Source organism: Amphiura filiformis, chromosome 1 (assembly GCF_039555335.1).
Source record: "Amphiura filiformis chromosome 1, Afil_fr2py, whole genome shotgun sequence".
Lineage (NCBI taxonomy): Eukaryota > Metazoa > Echinodermata > Ophiuroidea > Amphilepidida > Amphiuridae > Amphiura > Amphiura filiformis.
In genome coordinates this window covers 48772003-48788539 of record NC_092628.1, presented here as the reverse complement: position 1 = coordinate 48788539, position 16537 = coordinate 48772003, and the positions used below count along the sequence as shown (strand labels likewise).

The following is a 16537-nucleotide window of genomic DNA, read 5'->3' as shown; positions in this document are numbered from 1 at the left end:
TAACATGGGTCAGTAGCTCTTGAGGTAACTTATCGCTTACTTGGAAAAAACCTCGAATAAAGTACATTTTTGGTAAAACTGTGGTAGCTGGTTGATGATTGTGTGCTTTTGATGCATCAGCGACATCGTGCTCTACGTTTCCTAAGTCGATACTCCTTGTCACAGTCAATTAAGTGTCTTTTCGTATTCCAATATCTTAACCAATGTTGTGATTTCCCAATTTACGTAATACGGCTAAAACCCTGAATGCAAATTACTCGTCATCATCAAAGAGCCCCTATGTTACAATTAAATACGTATACAAGGCTACAGACGACGAACAAAAAAGTTACTCGAGATGATGATAATAATCACAAAAAGGCCTCATTACGCATGCGTCGCTCAATTTGATTGGTCATTCACAGTACACGTGATCGATGCTTAAGGCGTTTTTGAGCGTACTCGACTGAATGGGCGTACGTCTGTTTTTCATGAGCATGATGAGTAGCCTGGGTTGCGAAATTTCATGTCGGCGGTGTATAAAATAAATCTGAATAGTGAGTCTTATGCTAGTGAAATTGCGGGAAACGACCAAGTGGTACACATTATCGGCGGCTTCAAATCTGGGCGTATTGATATTTTATCCTGAAGGTTGTAGAAGAAGAAAAACACCAGAGAAAGAGTGTTAAGTTGTTACGTTGTGAAAGAAGTACTTTTTGGGCAAGGAGGCGATTTGCCGAGCACCGCTTGGGGACAAGCCTTAGTAATAATCAATAAAAGGTAAGCGTGATTTGATAATTTAGTAAAACGTGTTTTGAAAGGGGTAAAATATTTCAATCAATTTCAAGAAATCGATATCGATAGGGTGCTGATGTCTCTTTTATGCGCGTACGGTTGGTAAACTTCGAAGAGAAACAATTTTAAATAGTGCGGATGTATTCGATGATGTTTATTTCAAGTTCGTTATGGAGGGACGTGTTTGTTTCCTCAGGTGTAATTAAATAGGGTACAATATTTGGACCAAACCGGATTTTAGCAGTAGTTAAACAATTACATTTTATGTAATTTTTTTTTGTCATGTTCATAATGGCTAGTGCAAGTGATAATAGTAAAACAAGTAAAACATTGGCAACTTTAAAATTGAGTATTAAACAATGATTACGGAAGAGTAAAGTACGGCGTCTATTCATGATGGAAAGATCGCGGGTTCGAGCTCTGGCGTTGCCATTGTGATATAAACCTTTATTATTGTCTCCTCCATCTATGCAGGTGTATTAATGGGTTCTGGCATGTTGTGTTTGGAAGGTATAAAACATACTCACTTTCACTTGCGGAAGAGGTGGCGATCAATTTATACTAGAAAGTCTTTCACAAACGGATGGGCACAGGATTAAGATGTTTTATAAATTCTCCATACTATAATGAGTTAAACGTTGTTTAGAAATTTGGACCATTTTGTTATGCTTACATGTACATTATTTAAAGTAGGCTATAGTAATTCAAAAGCTCAAAGAATTTAGGTAAATATGACTGTGAGGGTATAGCGTAGGTAAAAGGACAATTTACTCCAAGTTAATAATATAGAAATACATGCGCAATGCAATGGCAATCTGGGGTTTTCATTGACAAAAAAGGGAACTTTGATTAAACCCATGCATTGGGTGTTTACTGTTACTGCAGGTGTCAAGAAAAATGTTTATAAATGACTTCAATCATATTCATGTAAACAACATCCATATGTATCCGCGCAGATTTTTCACGCATTAGATAATGGAGAGGGTTTGCTTAAGTTGAATCTTGTGCTTCTGTTTTTTAATGCACCTATTCCTTTGCTAAGTTAGGTTACGACCAAGGAATGGTCGCAAATTTATGTAAATGATTTCCATGCGCCTGTTTGGATATTCTATGGAACTCTATCTATTTTTGCAACCTCAACCTTTCCAGGTAGTGGTGAATGCTAACGTATTAATGAATAAACATTATGTGTGAAATTATTTCTCTATGCAAACATAATAGGACATCCCAGTTTGCGATGTCTTCGTGATTAATTTCATAAGGATTTCCCTTTTGCTTAGGGATCGACATTGGATCCAATAATGAGCACGAACGCGACAATATCTTCAACTACTATAATAGTACATTGTGCTGTGCGCAGAGGTATACCAATGTTCATCATCTCTATTTAATTCATGTAATGATTGTGGCATATTTAGTGACCCTGCAGACTTTTTATTCGACGTAAAATATTTGATGTAACATATCTACGTTATTTAATCTATTCCCATTCTATTTCCAGTAATGTTTAAGTTCTAACGAATGTTTGATGACGTAAAATCAAGAATATATTTCTACCAGATATTATACATATTATCAATTTTACGTCATCAAACATTCGTTAGAACTTAAACATTACTGGAAATAGAATGGGACTAGATTACTATATTTTACATCCTATTATGTTACTCTATTTGATACGAATGGATACAGCCAAATCTGATCACCCACTCTACCCTCGGATAAGGTAGATTTGAAGATCAAAGAAAATGTCGCAAAGACGTGAAAACATGGCAAGGGTAGGTTCCATGATTAATAAATAAAATAAATGATGGCATTTACAGCGCCTTTTACGTGGATCAAAGCGCTTTACATTTATTCCACTGTCGTTAGAATATGTCAGCTGCCATACAATGCCCAAGGCATGCTCATACCTCTGGGCGGCGAAAAATGGACAATATTCCTAACAGCTCCCTATTTCACCCCTGGGTAGAGAGAGGCAAGTGAGGTAAAGCGCCTTGCCCAAGAGCACAACACGATGGCACCACCGGGGCTCGAACTTGCAACCCTCCGTACTACTGCGCCACCGCGCCCCCAGATTAGTTAGAGTCATTCGGCGCCTTTATTTCGGCGTTTACATGTAGTACACTGGACGGGTAAAAACTAATGGGGAAACCTTTCGTAAGATTATGGCTAAAACGACGGAGACGCGACGTCAACCAAATCATTCTAATTTGTTTCTTCTGTTTTATTTTTGACTTTTTGACCCAATAAAGACACAGACTGAATTGGCTATAGATTAGACCGATTCTTCATTGCTTGAGTATTATTGTAACCTTGACTCATACATTCGTAAGTCCCGTCTCTGTTCCATTTTGTGTTTTTCTCGATGTAGGCTATTCTTTTTCTTTACCCTTTTGGTATTTGCCTTTTGCACCTAACAAAATGAGCAGTACTCTTTATGATGTAGAAATTAGTAGAGCATATGGCGTGAAATTACTTTTATGGGATCGAAAGGAAAATGCTGTATGTATGAACCTCATGGATTGTTGGAAGGCAACGATTAATCTATTACGACTAAATTGACTACAATAACATAATACACAGTTCACCCCAACCTTTTCATCACCTAATAATTTTCTCCTCAATTCTGGCTTTTGGAACACTTTTGCATTTACAACTGGTTGATCTGCAGAAAGCTTTCCACGTATTGTTCAGGACATAAAACCTCAATGCTCTGGGTTTTGGGGTATTTTCTCAAAATATCAAGAGCAATCTTAAGCACCACTGAACTGAACCAATACTAGGATTGTTATACTCATTTTAATGCATTTTTCATGCTGATTCCAAACATAGTCATGAAAATGTACAATTCTAAAAATTTTGAATTTTGTATTTAAAAAAATAATTGTTGTCTGCAGTCGACACCCGCGTGGAGAGGGCAAATATCAAGCTTGAATTTACACATTTGGATGCTTAACACTTGTTTTGTTTTTCTCAGGAAAAAAATACAAAAAACATTGCATGCGAAATAACGATTTTCATTAACCATAATTATACATTTTCGATTTTATTTTTGAACATGTATAAACATATATAACGAATTTCATATTCAGGGTTTTTACTCATGGGATTTACGTTCCTAGGATAAGGAAATTGCTGACAATTGTTTTTCGCATAAAAAGCGCATCATTACCAGTAATGACATATTTTCGTAGGATGTGGCGCTTCTTGATCCTTTTTATTACACTTATCTTTAATGAATTATTGATTGATTGATTTCCCTTATATATCGGCAAATTAATAACGATTCTTTGTTATCATTTGTGCTTATTGAGCTTTATCATAGAAAAATATTTATTTAATTGTTTGATTTTTTTTCACACAGTCATTCATCACTTGTCAAAATGATATCTCAATATCTTCACAAAACTTTCCAAATATTTACAGTTCTGATACTCTGAATCATTAGTCAGTGACCTTTGGGAAGTTATTACAAATCGTTTTCTTTTATAGCATTGAAATTTCATAATAATAGATTTTTCGAATAAGTTGGTGTTGTTGATGAAATTAAGTTGATGTACGTACAAGAACCAGAGCAAACCTCTGTGAGTTTTTGTATCTCACTAAATGTGGTGCTCCATAGTTTGTTTGTTTATAATATTAACGGGTTGCAGCAAGAATATTCGAGGTAGTCGTTTTCGGAATATGCAATTACTTCACTCTCACGTCTGAAGAGTAATTTGTATAAATATAATTCTTTAAATCGAGAGAGATCCAAAAGGTTTGCGCAGAATATAGTAATGTTCTTTACAAAAAAGGCAAATTGATTAAAAAACAATTATGAGGAAGTTTACCGGTAAATGTCGCGGGGGAATTACACGGAAAATGGTATATTTCGCGGAAATTTACGAAAAATGGCAGCATCTGAAGGGAAGAGATGATACTGTCTTCTACTACGACTCTCTTATTCAGGTCTTACAATGACTTTCTATCTGTTTCCATTTTTGTGCTGCAAAACTAACGCATCTTTGGTAGTTAGGTGTTAGGTAGTAATGCGATTGCATTCAAGATCAAACAATTTGTGCAACTGTACTTCAGCTCCATCCTCAGCCCAAACCACTATAATACTAGCCCTAGCCCTATAATCACAGCCTAATCCTGAACATTAGCCCTATCCTGATTCTAATCCTAACCTAACCGCTAACCGTAATAACCATAAGCATATGTCCCTACAACAGTCTTAATCCTGAAAGGTACCGGTTCAACTTTATAATGGTTTCCAACATGTCCAATAGCGTGCAAACAGTTTTAGCAAAGATAACAGCAGGGTAGCGGGGTGTCTTGTACAATCATTACGTCTTCGATTTAATGTAAATCACACTGGTTCTAAATTCGAGCTGAAAATGCTGGAAATCCATGAAAGTATTGTTGTGTAACATTTATCCGGGCATTTATCATTGGTTTTGAAGTTGAAGTGAAGACCATTTAAATACTTGATTAGAAACTCTGATACCACGTTGTTTATACAAGGTAGTACAAAACTGGCCGGTAGTAGCGCTCAATCCTGTCTTTTATATAGATGCAATGCATGGAGATGGGTTGAAATCAATCTATGAACGATCTGTTCATATTCATCAGTATTTGCGACATTGTTATGTAATTGACACCACAAACTTACTAATAAATGCAGATAATTGTATGATTTACACCAAAAAGCTTTATGGCATTATCTTAAAGCGAAACATTTTTATATCGTGTAAATGCGGCATACCATCATAGTATGATATTTTAGTTGAAAAGCGACGGTTTAGATTTGTCCAAAAGATTTGCTTCTAATTAGAAAGAGTGGGCACCCTTAATCACTAAAGTACCAGAAACTTTTGATTATGAGGGAATATTGATTATGAGGAAAAGAAGAGTGTCAAGTTAAATTTCGCATAGTTAATCAGTAGTGGGCCGAAACAGTATTCTTGTGTGCGCTGGGCCGTATAATTCAGTATGCATGTAAATGCAATGAATAAGTTTGAAATGCTTTTTACCCATTATTGTGTATATATAAGTTTCACTGGTTTTTTTTTTTTTTTTTTCGTATGTTCCACTTACACCATGCAGGTCGATCTACCAGTTCCTATCCGGTGTTTATAAACACTGCCGTCACCTCATATACTTTGTATCGATTTTGCATCGAAGTAACTGTAGTTTTATCTCAAACTCAATGCCATTGATTCCGACCACACGTCAAACAACATAATTTATTTTCAACATTCTAAGCTTTTCAGACATCTGTTATTTACTTCAAAAATGTTTCCTTACAAAGTAAAGCATACTTCTCTAGCGTATATAGACACTGTCAACTTGTACAAAAGAGAGCAAGGTATACCAACGTGATGTGGGGAAACGAGTAAAACACAGACGGAATGCAGGAGGGAAAAGAAAAACAAAAACAAAGTAGGCAGCGATTTAGGTTAAGTAAGATAGAAAAGTTACCACTTCCAATGCTTACAGAAGTGTTAAACCTGCAAAATCAACAGGGACCAACAATAATCAACCAACTCGAAGTAAATGATACAAAAATGCACCGGAAACAAGCTTATGTGCACAGTAATTTTCATTACTTGTTTTCAATATTTGGCTGTCGAACTTTACGTACTTCTGTGCCTTCATGTATTGTTTCTTGTCCCTGCATACCGTCTGTGTTTTACTTGTTTCCCCACATCAATTGATATACCTTTTTCGCATATTCATTTTATATTGATCCTTGATGTGTTTTGTACCCTCGTCCGTTGAATTCACCATTACCTATTTTTTTCTTTTAATGTCAACTTGCATTAAATAAGGCGATACATTTTTATTACTTGACAAGTGGACATACATGTCATGGATATAAAACTGTTTTAATGTTTGTCATTAAACCGTCAGTCTCTATGTGACATGCGAGGCTATGTATTTTCCTTCGATTCAACAGTGAATATTGAATCTCTTATACACACGCGAGGAAGTTACGGTCATTCGCAATGCACGCACAATATGTTCAGTTTCCACTTGTGGATATCTTAAATTATCCCGGTGTTTCCTTTACTGCAAAAGGATGTTTACCTGTCTTTGTAAAATAACCCAAGGAGAGTGTCATTAAATGATTGTATTCAATTGGTCTGTTGATTCTCTATTTAGAAATGAGCATTACATTCGTTTTTGTCGAATTTCTATCACTGTAATTCAGATCTTTGGAATTCTGACAGTCAAAGAACCAATTTTATACTACCGTAACAAGATCGTAGAAAAGTTGTGAATCAACTAATTGTATATTCCATTTAAAATCCACACTACCCCTGTGGAAGATTTTGGAACAGGAGGGGTATGAATTTAAAATGGAATTAGCACATTAAACAACTCTATTTGAAATTCACCCTCCCTCTGTGGAATATTCAGTTTGAATCTTCCTCAGAGGGTGTATGGAATTCAAATGGAGCTGCTTAATGTGTTCATTCCATTTGAAATTCATACTCCCCCTGTCGAACATATTTACTAATTCTTCCACAGGGGTAGCGTTGATTTTAAATGGAATACTACTACTAGTCCAACCAACATTTACGTTCGATGTCAGGGCATGAACCCAAACAAGTTTTGTGACATACCCTTTTTTAATATATATATAATTGCTTTACTTTTCAAAGCTCCGGCACTATTGAATCAATATTTTTCATATTTGCTAAAATGTTAGAAACCTTGCATGCTGTATAGGTATAGGTATAAAATGAAAATAGTAAAAATCCTAATGACCATGCCAAAGCTGGGTTGTACCCGTTCAAATGTCAGTTTTGTTTGAACGTGGGTGGGTATGGAAATTTAAAATTTTAAACATTTTGACAAGACAAATTTATATACATATTGTTTGCATACAGTTGGTTTACGAACATTGATGTATAGATATTGACGATGTACTAACCTTATGCGAATTGTGTGGGGGTAATCTCAAACAACAATATACCAGCCTCTATATAATTGTGTTTAAAATTGGCGTAAAAAAGGGAAAAGAGAAAAGAAACAAGGGGAGAATACATTTTGACATGAAGTAGAAAAAATGGCCTTAAAATTCATTACAAATACTCAGTATCTCTCATCTATATATATAGTAGTATACTCAATGTCTACTCATTTTTAAAATGAAGAAGTGAGGCCGAGCTAAGAAAATATGGCTGATGCGGTATTCGAACCGGCGACTTCTGGTTTCCCAAACCAGTGCTCTACCATCTGAGTTACCAAGCCCTATGATAGACGGCGATCCGAATTACCAATTTTAATAATGTTGAACATGCCAGAAATGAGAAACAAATTGTCAGACGGGCCTTGGGTAGATTTAATATTTTGTGATGTGAGATTATAGGAATCATTTACTCATACTTTGTGTGCATCATACCTGTTTGGAACATGCTTCCTACATCTATGGTCATAGCCCCATTAATTTTTACCTGATCCAGAATCTGGCATTATATCAGTCCTGAGGTATCTGTAGCCAACCTCAACTCATCACAAAATTCTACAAAGGAGTCGGGTTTTTTTACTTGCACCTCTACAATGTATATTTTGTCGAGAATGATTAGCACCTCAGCAAAGCATAACTCTTTGGATAAGTCGACTGCACAGCGCCAGAAGTGGAGAAGTGCAATAGCTGCCCAGGGAACACTTGGCAATTATTGTACTTATCTACACATGGCAGCTACACATAGCAGCTATTGCCCTTATCCAATTCTGGCACTTAGCAGTCGAAGTTTTCCGCCTTTTTTGGAGTATTTGATTCATGCCTAAATTTTCAAGGTTATGGACACTCATGTACAGAAAATGCTAAAATCTATAATAATTATTATCATGAAAGATTTATTGGGATGTGACTGGTTTTTGAAAGCGAATGTACAATATTTACAATATTTCATACTGCTTTAAAATACACATAGGCATAATTTCTGCAGGCATATTTGCATATCTAGAGCATGTGTATCTCTGGTAATGACAGTCAAGTGGGAGTTTCTTCCAAAGCTCATATTACCATGGAATCAATACTTCTTTTTTTTTTACTAAAAGATCGAATGAACATATGTATTTTTTTTGTTTCAGTCGAACGTTTGAATATGTTGGCTTTTAACACTTACAAGCATTATTGCTTTCATTTCGATAATATGTGTTGCCTTTGCGGATTTTCTGAAGTACTTCTGGTATACAGCGGTTTTTCGTGATTTACGAAATATAATACTTTATCATTAAAGTCATTCTGATCTCAACTTCGCTCAAAATCAATTAAATATTCATATATATTTAATTAGAGAAGGATCAACTGACATTTTAAAAATTTTACTTTTATATTCATATTTGTTTTTACTATTTAGTCCTAAATAGGTTATGTTTCATGTTTTTTATGTATTTTATATGTAATAAGCAGAACATTAAGTAATGTGCAAGATCATGTCGATAAAAATCTTGCTCACGGCTTTCAAAGTTTCATCCACAGTTCAGCATACTTATACACTTCGCACATTTATCTTTGGAATGAATTTACCAGTCTGGGTGGCCCAGTTGATATCAGTAAATAGTAAATTAGAGTATACGATTCCTCGTCAAAAATTCGCGTGATGAATAAAACTGACGACGTCAACCGGATATAAACAAGATCAAATCATTAGTGAAAAATTGTGCTACACCAGCTGATAAAACGTGAAAAACATGGCTTATGAACACAATTTAGATGATTGTTAAGCAACGAAGGAACTTTTCCAAGAAATAGAAGTACACGTGTCACTTCATGACGTAAATGATATCAATGTATCAACATTGTCTCAATATGATTCCAGCAAGAGTTCTGTCTAACGTGTCTAATGATTATTAACCCTTTAATTAAAAGAGGGAACCCAAACAAGTATTGGATTACATAAATCGCTTTCTATTTTGTCTGGGAACGTTGTTTGAAATTAACTCAAGTTGACGCTACTTGAGGCACTAATTGTAGGACATAGAACTACAGATAACAAGACGTCCATTACGTGCAGCGCTCTCACAACAAACATCGTACTCTACGTCAGTCAAAATAACGACGTGCTCTGTCATTAAATATAAGAATGGATTTCAACCACGAGGCTCATTTACCACTTTTAGGCCCCCATAAAAAAAACACTGTTATGGGTTTCTTAACTCGCATAAGAATCACATAATCAAGTCACATTTATAATAGGTATGGTCATTCAAATACGTTTCCGAACAAGATGACGGCACTATTCATTATTCCAAACACAGCTAAACACTTGTTTTTCATTAAAGAAGGAACTTTTCATTAAAGAAGGAACTTTTCCAAGAAATAGAAGTACAAGTGTCATTTGGTGACGTAAATGATATCAATGTATCAACATTGTCTCAAAATGATTCCAGCAAGGCATCATTATTTTTAACACATAAACCAAACATAACTAAATAACCGATATCAGCTATCACATACTTTTGGAATTTTGACAATTGACCACTCCGTTTTTGAAATAAAAGAATTTTACGAAACTACCTCATTTTCAATCCGTTCCACGGAGTCAAATATCTATCAATGACAATAGACGCCTCATGCGCTTATGAGGCGCAGTGAATAGCACTCCGAATACAGATCATCGATTGATATTGATATCCGTGGAAAGGTTTGAAAATGAAGGAGTTTCGTAAAATTCTTATATATCAAGAACGGTGTGGTCAATTGTTTAAATTCAAAAAGTATGTCGTAGCTGATTTATTCCTTAACCACACCGGTTATTTAGTTACGTTTAGTTGTGGCGTTAAAATAGCAAAAACAATAAGTTTACGACGATACAGTTCTTTCAGGGACACCTGTACATAACAAAAGACAATAGGCTCTGAAATGCTTATTATTTTATGAGTTTAACTCATCTGATCTTAAGAAAAACGAAACCACAATTTCATACAAGATTCTGTTCAAAAATGATTCTAATTTAATTTTATTTCAATTTCAATTTTTTATATTGTGTTCTGTATATGTTTTACGTGGTTTGTAAGATATCATTCATGTGACCATAATCATTTATGTATGCGGCTATTTGAAGAAACACTAAACCAAATATTTGAATATAAGTATCAACAATTCCATTATTACAGTCAGGCCCTTTTCCTTTGGAAAATGTCAGGCCCTACAGGATTCTAGTGTAGATTTTGGTTCACTATAGAGTGTACATTAGAGAATGAATTTGGAGAAAACCTGATAATTACAAACACTCGCTGAGCAGCAAGACCTTCCCTCTAACCTTTTAATCCGATAAGCTGATTATCTATTTGTTTTCATGAATTGGAAGACATTCTTTGATGTATTACTGAGCTCAACCATCTGAAATTACTGGAGCGTGAGCCACCCAGGCTGGTGGTTCAGCATAGTATTTTATTAACAGAAGGTTTTCTCCAAATTCGTTTCCTAATGATTTGAGTGACTACCAGGCATTATAAGCTCATTATCTTTTTAATAATGCTATGAAAGGATTACATTCTGAAAATATGTAGGGACATGATGATTTGGTTTCTGTACTTCTGCGCACAGAAAAATAACGAAAAGAATCTCGTCATGAGTCAATATAGGCTTTCAAATGGGATTACACGTTTGTTACATTCAATGTCTTTAATGAACTATGAGCGTTCAATCCAACCGTTATCCTGACAATTTCTTGTCTGTTCCAAAAACCAAGTGACCCATCGCTCATTTCCTTCATAGTCATTCGTAAATAATTGTACTTTTCTTTGGCGAAACTGAAACCAGATACAGGACGACTTTTGGATTGTTGAAGTATCATTTCCTAATAGCGAAAGAGGCTTAGAAAAGGCACGATTTCCTACTAAACTCAAGTGCGTTTATATTGCGGAGGTATCAGGGACCTTAGAGTACAGAGTACCACTCGAGATCCACTCGTTTTTTAGTCAAACCATTATATATTCTTGACTCTCTTGTATCTTATTTAGACACAGGCTTCTCGAAGAAATTAATTAATCTCAATATATACGGTTCAGTGAAATGTAAACACTAGGTTACTCTATGTCATACATTGTGAGTCAATTTGTTAGCCATGTTATTAAAGTAGAGGTAAGTATAGTTAAAACTCTTTTTCACAATATGAACCAATAGGTATCTATTTTACATGGTATCGGTATCGAGACTGCGGTTTACTATTACGGTATATGGCTTGCGCCAATTTTATTGTACCATAATTATTTTTCGTCATTATTATACACGTAGTCAATTTAAGTGAAATAATGGGTGCACCTAATATATTGCAAACTATTCTTTGTTTAAAATGTTGTTCCAAGCGGAACAATTTGAGAGTACTTTGATCAATATCGAAGCATTTTTTTATGTTTTATGTCCCTGTGGATAATGGTGGAGACCAAAATTTGACATTTGTCCTTTATGCCTATAACTCAAAAACTGTACATCGGAGATAGGTCAAACTATTCTTTTTCTGAATCCTAATAATGAGAGGAATCCAATTAGATGTTTTAAAAATCCGCATTCGCCCAATTTTGAAATTTACAATATATGCAAATTACCATCTTGTCACCTAGTTCCCCTTTTTTGTCCTTTTTTGGATATGTTGTTCTGGAGGAACTAGCAAGCAAAACCATTGGTGTTCCAATTATTTGGTCTACCTCAAACGTATATGGACACGTCTATATTATTTCCTTCTACCGTGACCTGTTTTAGATTTGGTTGCGTAAGGCGTAAGTCACAAGGCGTAAAACTTAGCAAATCATAATCTTGGAAATATTTCGATAAGGAGCTCATGTACCCATCATAGCACAGAAGAGGATGTCATATGGGATATAGATTTTGTCTTGTTATTGTCGAGTGGTTAGCATTCACATAAATATGTACATTTTTGTATGAGATAAAAACCGGGTGATTAGAGAATGTTTGAATAGATAGTTGAGGAAGGCATTATTATATTCAATCAACCCGTGTATAATCATATGCCTCGCTTGGAGCCATGCGAGTGAACCAGAACATCAGTTGTAATGTGTTGTAATGGCTATATGTCGAGTAGGGCTTTAAACTACACCTGCATGTCTAATTTCACTTAAGTCTACTAATGAGTTAAGTCTAGTCCTTTTAAAGTGTACTTAAATTTGTGCCAGTGCCAGAATGATCTTATCAGAATTGGAAGATTTTCTGTTTTGCCCGAGTTTCTAGTAATCCTTTCAGTCAGATTTAAACTTTTTATCTCATTTTCTAAAGCTGATTTGTTAGATGGTCATTTCTGGTTTTAAAGTCACGATATTTTTGATGTTAAAGGTACTCAGACGGATTGAAATCTAATCAGAAACAATATGCGATGCGACTCGCCGTTTATTCGAATAGAGAAAAGGTACACCACATCTACGGGCAATATTCCTCCAGAAACGAGAATGTGAATAATTCATTTGGCTGGATTTCGTCAATATCGGGTGATAGTGCCAATAGTAATGTTGTTACACAACTGTGTGTCTGCCTGCTTAAGCATTCTGAAAGGTTTCTTTTCTGCTATTTTTATGTTTGTCCTCAATGTTATTTTGACGCGAAGAATGCCCTTTTGACTATATTCTTTTTCTTTTAGTACCATGCATACTAATTTGCTGTGTTATGTTTACTCGCGATTATCGAATACTGATTACTGACGAATAGCTGACAGCTACAAACCACCCTTGTCTGCATCCCGTTAAAGTATGTTTACTCTAGAGGGCGATGTAACTTTTTTTACATGTAGGTCAAAGCCTGAGTAAGATTTGATATTTCCCTAGAGAAGTCCTTTTGAGAGGGCTGAGCTTTCGGAACTCTAGCTCTGAAGATGGCACTCGCTAGAGTTCCGAAAGCTCAGTCCTCTCAAAAGGACTCACTCATGTTTACCGACCTAGAGTACCAATTAATTTCAAATCGTAGGTCAAAGCCTCTTTGCTTTGGTCGCTACCTTAAGGCACTCCCCAGGATATATAATAGCACAAATAGGGATGGTTTAAAGTAATCTCAGATTCGTCCCTATGCGGTATTTACGATGATATGCCCGAAGATGATATACTTGAGCATTTTTTACGTATACATGCATTTTTGGGAAGTTCCGAAAAACGAGCAACGTTGAATTGCATATTTAATTTTGCATGGACTCGAGAATGTGATGTAATGATTTAAGTTGTCGTCGATTATTTTGTCATACGAGAAGCAAAGCATGCCATCAACAAAGTCCGAATGATCATGCATAACATAATCATGGGTAATAGTAAAATCATTATACTTCAGTAAAATTACAATTTGCCCAAAAAATTATTAAAGAAAATAAGTGCGATCTCAGTCTCGGATCTCCGTTTTCTCCCAGGTTTTCTATTATCAACTGATTATTTAATAAGTGTCCATCTTCACATCCACTTTTAAAATGGCCAAAAGTACACAAAGTATGTATGATTGGCATTAACGAAAATGTAATTGATATGACTCCAAATCATTAGTAGATATTCTTCAAATAAGCTAATATATATGCGAATGCACTTGCGAGATACATTTCACAGTTAGTATTGTGTCGCAGAATGTAATATTATTAACAAATAAGACTATTGATTCTTGTATACGGGTTCATGTGCCAATCCATACGCTCAAGGCGATGATTAACAGGGACTCGTCTGTAACGTCAGACTGTTGGTGATGTGATGCGACCGTAGCGTATTACCATGGTATTACCTAAGTGTAAGAGAGATGTTGGTCTTACCAGTCATCATGTATTATATGCCTTTAAAGCTGCATGTATACTGTTCATTTGCTACAATATTAATGGAGCAATTACTGCCATTTCTGAAGTAACCATCACTTTATTAAACAATGACCAATGATCGATCAAGTTTGCGCAGAGCTGGCTAACATTATAGGGCCTAGTTTGTAGTTGAAGTTTTTTCATATTATGTTTCAAACATTAAGTTAGTATTGTTCTCTTGCAAATTCACGACACACTTCTTCGATAGAAAACAACACTAGTAGAGTTACACATAAATATTTAAATCGGTTTTGTCTCATAAATTGATATGTGTATCCTGTATCCATGATGTAGTTTTCGATCCTAAACTCTAAAAGAATTGGGTAAGTAACGGGTTCGCCGTCAGTAACCCACTTCTGTTTGGTTTCTGCTTCATTTTTATTGTCTTTCTGTTCAGAAAATCACAGTAGAATGGAGTCATTTAGATGTAATGTAAGCTATTGTAAGTACAAAATGTGTTAAATCCATACACCCCCTATGGAAGACATGACCTTAATCTCCCACACACAGGGAGTGTGAATTACAAATGTGGTTACCAGAATGAAGGTCATATCTTCCATATGGGTTTATGGATTTAAACTGGAATAGCTCATTCATATGTATGTAGCTACAAGTGTCCATGCGGACAAACTCCCTAAATAGTGACCAAAATGTGATATTTTATCCTCTGTAAGTTGTGTTTGGTTTTATCACTTGCATGGTATGTTAGAGAACATTCATTCTCTTTACAAAATGCAAACATCTGCTTTTTATGATTTTATTTAGATTTTATGATTTAGCGACTTCTTTTACTGTGATTGAAAAAGGGCGAAAAGAACGTTAATGTTGCATATCAAAGAATTAAAAACCCGTCAGGTTAAGTACAAATTTTAACACGTTATTCATTCATTTTTATGTACGCAAATAGCCGCACAAGGTCTGGGCAATTTGATACAATTTGACACCAGTTTCATACAGGGTGCTACGCTGCAGGGATTTTTGTAGGTTTACTGGGGTTCACTTTATAGAGTCACGTACATCGATATAATTATTCATCAATGGTATGCCGATAAAATACCGAGTCTATATCACATGGTACTATATCAGCAATATTAGCTCTCAAGATTTCCACAAACTTTAATATGTTTAATGCAATTTGAGCTTTTAAGATGAAATACAGGGCACAATAGGGACGTTATTTTTTTTTACCAGTATAGCCAGTAATTAAATAAGTTTGTAATAATTTGTATAACCCTCAGCCATTTCAGCACATTGAAGACATTGCTTCTTGGTTGTAGTACATACCAACTTAATGAGACCGAAATGCCCTACCTATCTTATTATGTGAATTCAATTCCTTGGAATGCTATTGTCTTAGCCTTCGAGGTTTCTGGTAAGCACCTGAAACCGTGTAATAACACAATGTTTTTAAACTCAACTGCAATATATCTTGTAAATATGGGACAGTGGTTTGTGGTTTTATTTTTATTTTTTTCGTTTTGAACGATTCATGCATTTTTAATATGTTGTCTATCTACAATTAAAGTACACTTGCTGCTCTGTATACTCTTATACTGAATTTTTTTGGTTTTGAATAATTCAACAATGTGGAATGCTTACAATTGGGCTTACCTCAATTTGAAACTTTTGGAAACTACCACAGCGAAGTTTCAATTAACGGCTACGGTACAACGTCTGTTTTGGACCTATAGCGATGTCACTTTTTATCGTACCCTGAACATTTGTACAGTGCATTCGTTTTTATTTAGATGAAAAACAATAACACTATGCAACTGATAAATATTGTGCTTGTTACAATTTATTACATCTCCGGGGAGTGATGTAAAGAGTCATCGGTACCTAACCGGGCACCGATAGTTCTATAGGACCAAATTGGATGTGATGCCTAACATATATATATAGTACCACAGTGTGCTATTGTGATCTCCTTGATTTGACTAATTGAAGTACAAATAGCGAACAAGTATGCTCTTGGTCAAGTA

The 16537-nt window shown here is 35.2% G+C and overlaps 1 protein-coding gene across 1 annotated transcript in view; it reads left to right on the top strand.

The window, feature by feature from the left end:
- The first annotated feature begins 547 nt into the window (after window positions 1-547).
- The window catches only part of LOC140148221 (uncharacterized), a 65695-nt gene continuing 49705 nt past the window's right edge, over window positions 548-16537 (top strand). Inside the window, exon 1 of the mRNA XM_072170092.1 lies at window positions 548-759. The gene's annotated coding sequence lies outside the window, so the exon portion shown is untranslated. The remainder of the gene's footprint in view (window positions 760-16537) is intronic.